General features: G+C 37.7%; 1 non-coding gene across 1 annotated transcript; it reads right to left on the minus strand.

Moving 5' to 3' along the window:
- Positions 1-8738: 8738 nt before the first annotated feature.
- LOC112499775 lies at positions 8739-8845 on the minus strand. Its single transcript, XR_003067295.1, has one exon. It is a non-coding gene; the product is annotated as a small nucleolar RNA R71 (small nucleolar RNA).
- Positions 8846-9422: the final 577 nt, after the last annotated feature.

Below are 9422 nucleotides of genomic sequence, written 5' to 3' on the forward strand. Positions count from 1 at the left end.
TACAACTCTACTATGTCCTGGACCGAAGCCTCCCTCCTATTCCCGAAGATTCGGTTCCTAAACCCGGAAAACAACCGGATATTCAAAGAATTGCTGATCTGGAAAAGCTTAGAATGATCCGCAAGGAAGAGAAAACTCTTGCTTGTGGACACATTAAGAATGCTCTGTCAGATCGTCTGTATGATCTGTATTCCCCGATTACGTGCCCTAGAGAGTTGTGGAAAGCCTTTCAATTCAAATACATTTCACAAGAAGATGGCACCAACAAATATCTTGTGTCTCAGTATTTGAGATTCAAAATGGTTTATGAAAAACCGAATCTGGAGCATGTGCATGAGCTCCAAGCAGAAGGAGCCTCACCCCGAGTATCTTTTTGATAAAAATTCGTGAGGAGAAAGATAATTATCAGTTTTAATTTGGATAATTATTAGTTTTAATTTGAAATTAATCCGAATTTGACTTGGTTTTATCCACGATTTTTTGATAATGATCATGGAGGGAAATCGTCCCATGATCAACATAACTTTGAGATTTTCGTGGAGATTTTCTAGGCATCAACCAGTATTTAATCTTGGTTGAAGCCATCTCAAAACACATACAAAAAATCTGATTTTTTCCTCTCCTTCGATTTCTGCTCTTACTCTCTACCGTCTTCTACATACTCCTTGCTTTAAATTCGTTTTTGATTGCTATTCATAAACAAATCGTGTACTGCATCAAATCTTGGGGCTTTGCGAACGGCAGACTCACAGCATAAATAAAGTGATCGTATAAAACCTTAAAGGATAGCTTTTACTGTGCAGATTATCATCTTAATCGACAGAAAGATAATCAGGTTGGTTTTATATTTCTCGCATTGTATTTAATTTCATGTTCACTAAGTGAACAAGTCTACTTTTACCCCTTTCTTTCATTGAATCTATCGCGAATGATAGATTCAATCTGTGTGAATTGGCACGTTGTTGAGGTTTTGGTGGGTTTGAATACTAAAAGGTTTAACCTTTTTGTCTATTATAAAAATTAAATTTTATAAAGATTAAATATTTATTTTGTTTTCATCTTTTTTATTGGAATATATTTTCTCAACAATCTTTAAGGTTTATATGAAATGGACACCGGAAACTATCATATTCTCAATCAAGACATGATAAAATTGGAGAAATTGGACGGGTCGAGTTACACTCGTTGGGCGGACAAAGTTAAATTTATGCTCATGGTGGTAAAACTCTACTATGTCCTTTTACCCAAAAAAAACTCTACTATGTCCTGGACCCAAGCCTCCTTCCTATTCCCGAAGATCCGGTCCTTGAACAAGGAAAACAACCGGATCTTCAAAGAATTGCTGATCTGGAAAAGCTTAGAATGATCCGCAAGGAAGAGGAAACTCTTGCTTGTGGACACATTAAGAATTCTCTGTTATATCGTCTGTATGATCTGTATTCCCCGATTACGTGCCCTAGAGAGTTGTGGAAAGCCTTGGAATCAAAATACAAGTCACAAGAAGATGGCACCAACAAATATCTTGTGTCTCAGTATTTGAGATTCCAAATGGTTGATGAAAAACCGATTTTGGAGCAAGTGCATGAACTCCAAGTTTTAGTAAACAAACTGAAAATGCTTTCTATTGCTATTTCTGAAATTTTCCAAGTAGGGGCAGTGATTGACAAACTGCTTCCATCTTGGAAAGATTTTTTTAAAAGAATGATGCATAAAACCGAAGATTATTCTTTGGATGATTTACTAAAACATCTTCATATTGATGAAGAGGCACGTAATCGAGTAAGGAGAGGCAAGTCTGTGATGAATGCCAACAGCGTGCAGGCTGGAGGCAAAGATAAGGGATGGGCCGGAGTGCCAAACAGGAAGTGGAACTTGGGTGCACAAAAGAAGAGTTTCAAGAGATCTGGCAGTCAATCGAACCCGAGACAGAAGTTTAAGAGGGTCGGAAGATGTCACGTCTGCGGAGAGACGGGACACTATGCTCGTGAATGCAAGGACAGAAATTACGGTCCCCCTGCTGCTAACTCTGTTGAGGGGATTCAATACCTTGTGGTGAATCTCCACATGGAAGAGATTGACATGATCTCAGAGGCCTCCACGAGAATTGTGGCTGGAAGAGGTGGCTGGTACTTGGACTCTGGAGCCACTGTTCATGTTTGTGACTCCAGGTCCCAAGTTTGTTGAATATGGACCAGTTCGAGATGGAGAAGCAAGTGATAGTTGCTAACAACGGTCGTGTAATTATCGTTGGAATGGGTACTGTGCTACTGAAGTTCACTTCCGGCAAGACCGTCACTCTCCGAAATGTTCTTCACGTGCCTTCCATTAACAAGAGCCTTGTCTCTACAAGCAAGCTTGATGAAAACAGGTTTGGAATAAATATAGAGGCTAGGAAGGTCATGATTTACAAACAGAAGACATTTATTGGAAAGGGATACTACCAGTTGGACATGTATAGCCTTAATCTGAGTGAAGATGGTTGTGAAGAGGTCGGAACGAGTGAATCGGTAGGAAGTAATGTGTTAGCCACGTCTGATAGTGTTTCAAATTTTTCTGTTTCCATGATTGAAAGTGATGTAATTCCTTACAGTTTTAATAAATTTGCTTCTTTGGATTATTCTGTTTGCTCTATTTCTTGATGGCAAAAACGTTTTGCGCATACAAATGTAAAAAATATTGAAAAGATGCATAACAAAGGATTAATCAAAATTGATAACAAAGATTTTGGAAAATGTGAAACTTGTATAAAATCAAAGTTTACAAAGAAACATTTTCCTTATGTTAAAAGGGATACGTCAATTTTAGAGTTGATTCATTCAGATATTTGTGAATTAAATGGAATACTTACCCGAGGAGGTAAAAGGTATTTCATTACTTTTTGTGATGACTTCAGTCAGTTTTTACAAGTGTATTTGTTATACTCAAAAGATGAAGCTTTTGAAGCTTTTAAACTCTATAAAGCTGAAGTCGAAAATCAACTTGAAAACGGATAAAAATACTTCGATCAGACAGAGGTTGTGAATATTTTAATAGAGAATTTGATACATTTTGTGAAGAGAAAGGTATCAAACATGAACGGACCTCACCATTTACTCAACAGAATGGCTTGGCGGAACGAAAGAACCGAACCCTTGTTAAAATGGTCAATTGTATGTTGAACCAATCAGAGTTGCCTAACAATATCTGGGGAGAAGCCCTGTTGACGGCTTGTCATATTCACAAGCGAATCACTAGTCGTGTGATTCCAACCAGTCCATATGAGCTCTGGAAAGGTAGAAAACAAATCTGAACTATTTAAGGGTTTGGGGATATGTTGCATACTATAGAACTCCTGGTCCAAAAAGATCTAAATTGGAGCCCGTGCTACTAAGAGCATATTCGTTGGATATGCAGTAAATAGCAAGGCTTATAGATTATTGGACAAAGAGTCAGGAGTTATAGTAGAATCCAGAGATGTGGAGTTCTTTGAAGATAGATTTTTAGAAGATGCTGAAAAATCAGAACCAACATTGGCCTCTAATCCCTCTTGTTCATCTCGTGCTAGTTCCAAAACCTCTATAGAGGCGGACGAACCACGAAGAAATACAAGAGTGATAAAAGAGAAAAATTTGGGAAATGACTTTTTCTCGTACTTTTTAGAAGGGACACAAAAGAAAGTGACAAGAGAGTTCATTTTCTCTATCAGTACTGAAAAGGATCGCAAGACATTTAAAGAGGCCATAACTTCAAAGGATGCTCCAATGTCGAAAGAAGTCATAAATGATGAGATGGACTCCATTTTTTGTAATGGAACTTGGGTGCTGACAAATTTGCCAACAAGGGTGAAACTCATTGGTTCCAAGTGGATATTCAAAAGAAAGATGCACCCTGATGGTTTAAGATCATCCTTCAAGGCTAGATTGGTGGCAAAAGAATATAGACAGAAAGAGGGTGTCAATTATTTCGACACCTATGCTCCAGTTGCTAGAATTAGTTCCATTCGAAATCTCAGAGCAATTTCCGCCATAAAAGGACTGTATATTCACCAAATGGACGTGAAAACAGCTTTCTTGAATGGCTATTTAAACGAGGAGGTTTACATGGAGCAACCTGAAGGATTTGTAATACCCGGACAAGAGAATAAACTGTGTAAAATTGTTAAATATCTATACGGGTTAAAACAAGCTTCTAAACAGTGGAACGAAAGGTTTGATACGACTATCACATCTTTCGGGTTCCGACATAATGGGGCCGACCGGTGCATCTACTTAAAATACACGAGAGGGTACACTGTGATAATCTGTCTTTATATCGATGATATGTTGATCATCGAAATCAATATAGATGGTATTCTTGAGACAAAAGGGTACTTATCCTCGAACTTTAAGATGAAAGATCTTGGAGAAGTAGATATCATCCTTGGGATAAAGATCAAAAAGTCAGCATCTCAAATCTCTCTATGTCAATCTCATTACATAGAGAAGATACTAACAAAGTTTCAACATTTGAATATAAAAGAGTTTAACACTCCGTTCGATTCAAGTGTGAAACTCGATAAAAATACTGGCAAAGCAGCGACTCAACTAGAATATGCTAGTGTAATAGGATGCATGATGTATGCAATGCATTGCACTAGACCGGATATTGCTTTTGCTGTGACTAGACTGAGTCAATATAACAGCAATCCGGGTTCAGATCACTGGAAAACAATTGGCAGAGTATTGGGCAACTTGAAAAGAACCCAAGAACTAGAGTTGACATACTCTACGCATCTAGGAATCTTGGAGGGATATTCTGACGCCAGTTGAATAGATCACTCAAGTGATTCTAAATCCACAAGTGGGTGGATTTATACTTGCTGTAGGGGCGATTTCTTGGGCGAGCCAGAAACAAACGTGTATTGCCCATTCGACTATGGAAGCCGAATTCATTGCCCTAGCGGCAGCGGGCAAATAGGCCGAATGGATTTGAGATCTATGGACAGATATCCATTTATGGCCTCGATCGACTCCTTCTATTCCCATGTATTGTGACAGTGAGGCCACACTGTCAAAAATATACATTGTTGTATATAATGGGAAGTCGAGACACATAGGTCAACACAACTACGTGAGACAACTTATTGATGATGGTACCATAAGTATTGTGTTTGTCAAGTCTTGTGGGAACTTGGCAGATCCACTAACCAAGCCTCTGACGAGAGACTTGGTAGGGTCAACCACCAAAGACATGGGTCTAAAACCACATAGAATCAGTCAGTGATGGAAACCCAACTTGGATATAGTGCTTCTATTTACCAAGTTTAAAGGGTAACAAGTCACTTGACTGATAGAAGGTACTATCAAATGATAGATCCATGTAAGGTGAAAGATAGTACGGCGTTGTCGAGAACAAGGATGAGTTAATCTCTTAACAAAGTTTAGAGGCATCTTAACAACAAAGATGTTATAGAACTTTGCCTATATGACTTAGAGGTGGTGTCGCCTCAAAAGAAGAGTAGTGGTTTCTCTTTTAGTAAGTCATGAAACAGGGTTTAGCGCATGACCATATTAGCGCTCAGTGAGAGAGGAAGGTGGATAGATGATGTGTATAGGTAAGCCGGAGTGGTCGCAAGATTCAAGGTTTGAATCCTAAGAATACCATTGGATTGATGCCTTCTTGCATACTTACATTAAACAGGGTTCAATCTTAGCGACACTACTGTAACATTATCTACAATGAATGTCAGAAAACTTTCCAACCTGGTGGGGGATTGTTTGAAACCTTGTTGGTTGGAAGTTTAGCTTCCATCCCACATTGGTAGAGAATTGTTTTCTAGAGAAGCTTATAAGGCTTTCTCTAGAAATGGGCATTGAACATGTTGGTGGGATCATGGTGGGGGTCTTGAGTGGAAGGCCCAACACACACGCGCGCGCATGGTCGTGGCCATGGCCGAGGCCGAGGCTCAGAGCGCGGGCGCGAGATTCACGAAAATGGCACGAGGAGGCGCACTTTGCACTTACTCTCTACAGTATTTAAACTGGGTTGAAGCCATCTCAAAACACACAGAAAAAATCTGATTTTTCCTCTTCTTCGATTTCTGCTCTTACTCTCTACCGTCTTCTACATACTTGATAAGTGTTAATTTATTAACCTTATTACATCATTTTCTTAACCATTTTTCTTTGTTTTATTTGCCCATTAGTGTCTTAAGTGAGTCTTTTTATGTCTTTTTTATATATTAGTAGTAATATAGTATATCTAATGTTAATTCCCTGTTTATGCAGGTTTTTGATGATTTTTGGGCCCAGTCCTACAGGACCAGGAGTGGCAAGGTCCTATAGCACCTATCCGAGAGCTGAATTTCTGCCTGGGCCGTGAAGAAGTGGGCTGATCCATAGAAGAGGCGTGGTCAACGACCTTGGGCCCGGTCAAAGCCCAGTTTTGAAGAAGCTTTTGTCTTATTAGTTGGCACCCACTTTGTGAACTTCCTTAACCTATATAAAGAAGGCTTAAGGCTTATGTTTACCAACAATTTCACAAACCAACTCACCAATTTACATGTTTTCTTCCATTTGATACTTATGATATTTGTGTTAGCCATTTTCTAAATTATTGCTTTCGGTTCCAAGCTTTCGGTTTCTTTGTTTCCAAATGAAGAATTGATTTTTGTAGTGAAGTTGTGATTACGTTCTCAAGTTTTAATTTAAGTACTCGTATTTAATCTTCATCTCATTTCTGTTTTTATTTCCAAGTTACGTTGCATTTTCTTACTTTTGTTACGAGTTACGAATTACTCGATCATTGTTGCTTTATATTGGATCTCATCATTTGTGGCTCACGACTAATTTACGTAGACTAAATAATTTGTTTTTACGACTTTGTAAGTAACATTTTCGGTCTTTGTAACGAAACTTGTTTTGCAAGTTTTGTTACTTAACTTGCAAGTTTTCTTCAAAGTCAAACTCAACTTCCAAAGTTTTCATTAGTCAAATCTCATCCCATCAAGTACTTTTCTTTCATCATTACTAGATTAATATTAATTAATATTATTTAGTTATTAATAATTTACATTTCAGTATTTATATTTCAGTATTTATATTTTAGTATTTATATTTCAGTCATTTACATTTCAGTCATTTACATTTCAGTCTTTTACATTTCTGTCTTTACTTTACTGCAATTTACATTTCTGTCATTTAGTTTCCAGTACTTTACTTTCAGTCATTTAATTTCCAGTACTTTAAATTCCAATATTTCCATTTTCTGTAATTTACTTCCTGTAATTTATTTTTCCGTCTCAATTATTTATTTTTCAGTCCTTACATCCTTCGAGAGAAGAAACCGAGCGATGATGGGCTAACGCCTTAGCTTGGGGTGTAACGGGAAATTAAGACCAAAACCGATGTGAAAGTACAAAGGTGTCTTACTAGCATTATAGTCCACTATTTATTTCAGGTGCTTAATATTTCATTTGATGATTACATWAAAATTAATTGACAACTAATTTTGTGTATAAAAATGTATTGACTTTCAAAACCTGAGGTAATAGGAGAAGGCTATAAATAGCTTTAGTGTCTGACAAACGCTATATTCCTACGGTGTAGGATGGTAACACTGTGTTGTGCTAGGATTCATGACGTCTAACATAAATGATATCGTATCGATAGCACGTTGACCGGTGTGTGCTCTTGGGAGGCCGTCTGACCCAATAGTTGATACTGTCATAGTTACATAAAATCATTTATTGATTTTAGATAATTATGACAGGAATGCTATGTCACCTTTTTACTGAATCATTTGTTTAATGTCTTAATCAACTGTTGCACCATGTGCTTTTTTTTAAGATAGATATTTTCTTAGTGTTAATCAAACCTCCCAATTTTAGATAAATCAAATCCCTCGTTTCGTCATCTGAAACTAGTTTTTATAAATTGGACTTTTGAAATAACTTTACAAGTTATCTCTGTGGGAACGATATCTGGTATTTTACCATTATTACTTGTTACGAGACGACAGTAGTTCGAGGTGTATACTTGTGCTGAGTTCTATTTTTGTGTTGAAATCTAAGGTTGAATAAACCGACGAGCAAGTTTTTGGCGCCGCTGCTGGGGATAGTACGCTGAAGTTTTTCTTTTTAAAGTAAAGTTTATAAAAGTTAGTTTTTCTACCATCTTTTTGTGAACGCACCGTGAATGCCAAGGCTGTCGCACGGTGAATTTTTTCCACTTGATCCAGATATTGAGCAAACTTTCAAACAACGAAGAAGAGTGCAAAGAGCTCTTCGAGCTTAAACTCTGAAACGATGGCTGAAAATGTGATTATTGACGGAGAAGGTATAATTAGAAATGAACCAAATATTCCATATGAGGATGAGGCTCAAAACATTTTTCGTCTTGCAAATGCTAAAAATGGTGGCATTATGGCATATGCTATTCCTAACTTAACTCAACAGCACACAGGGATACGTAAGCCTACCATTGGTGCCACCCATTTTTCACTTAAACCACTGATGTTTCAAATRCTTCAAACAAACGGCCAGTACGCTGGTTTATCTTCTGAAGATCCTCATTCTCATCTGCGTTCTTTTATGGAAATCACAGACTCTTTTCTCATCCCTAATGTTTCAGACGATGCTCTGAGACTAAAACTTTTTTCCATTTTCACTAAGGGATCAAGCAAGAGCATGGTACAATTCTTTGCAACCAGACTCTGTGACTATATGGAATGAAATGGCAGAAAAGTTTTTGAAAAAGTATTTTCCACCCACGAGGAATGCTAAATCCAGGAATGAAATATGTACTTTTAGACAACTGGATGATGAAACAGTTCCTGATGCATGGGAAAGGTATAAAGAGCTGCTGAGAAAATGCCCTCACCATGGCATTCCGTACTGTATACAGCTAGAGACATTTTACAACGGTTTAAATATCGTTGCTAGACAAATGCTCGATGCTACTGCAGGCAGAGCTTTCACAGCTTGTACCTATAATGAAGGTTTTGACATACTTGAAAAGATTTCTAATAATAACGGACAATGGTCTGACCCACGTGCAATGCCACTGAAGAAAACAGCTGGAATAAATGAGGTAGATGCTGTCTCGGCATAAACAGCACAGATCACTAAGCTAATTTCAAATTTAACATCTAGCCCACATGTGCAATCTGATGCTAATACCTTTAATTCCAATGTTCAATCAGTGCCATGCGTGTATTGTGGCGAAGGTCACGTTTTTTAGCATTGTCTTGGAAATCCGGAGCATGTAAATTATGTCAACAAGACTGGACCATTTTCGCAAACTTATAATCTGGGATGGCGAAATCATCCAAATTTTTCGTGGCATAGTCCAGCTCTTAATTTGCAAATGCAAAAGCCTTAAGGACAGTCCAATTTTCAACCGCAAGGACAAACCAATTTTCAACCGCATGGACAGTCCAATTTTCAACAAGGCAATCTAATTTTC

The sequence above is a fragment of the Cynara cardunculus genome (assembly GCF_001531365.2).
Source record: "Cynara cardunculus var. scolymus isolate 2C chromosome LG 16, CcrdV1, whole genome shotgun sequence".
Lineage (NCBI taxonomy): Eukaryota > Viridiplantae > Streptophyta > Magnoliopsida > Asterales > Asteraceae > Cynara > Cynara cardunculus.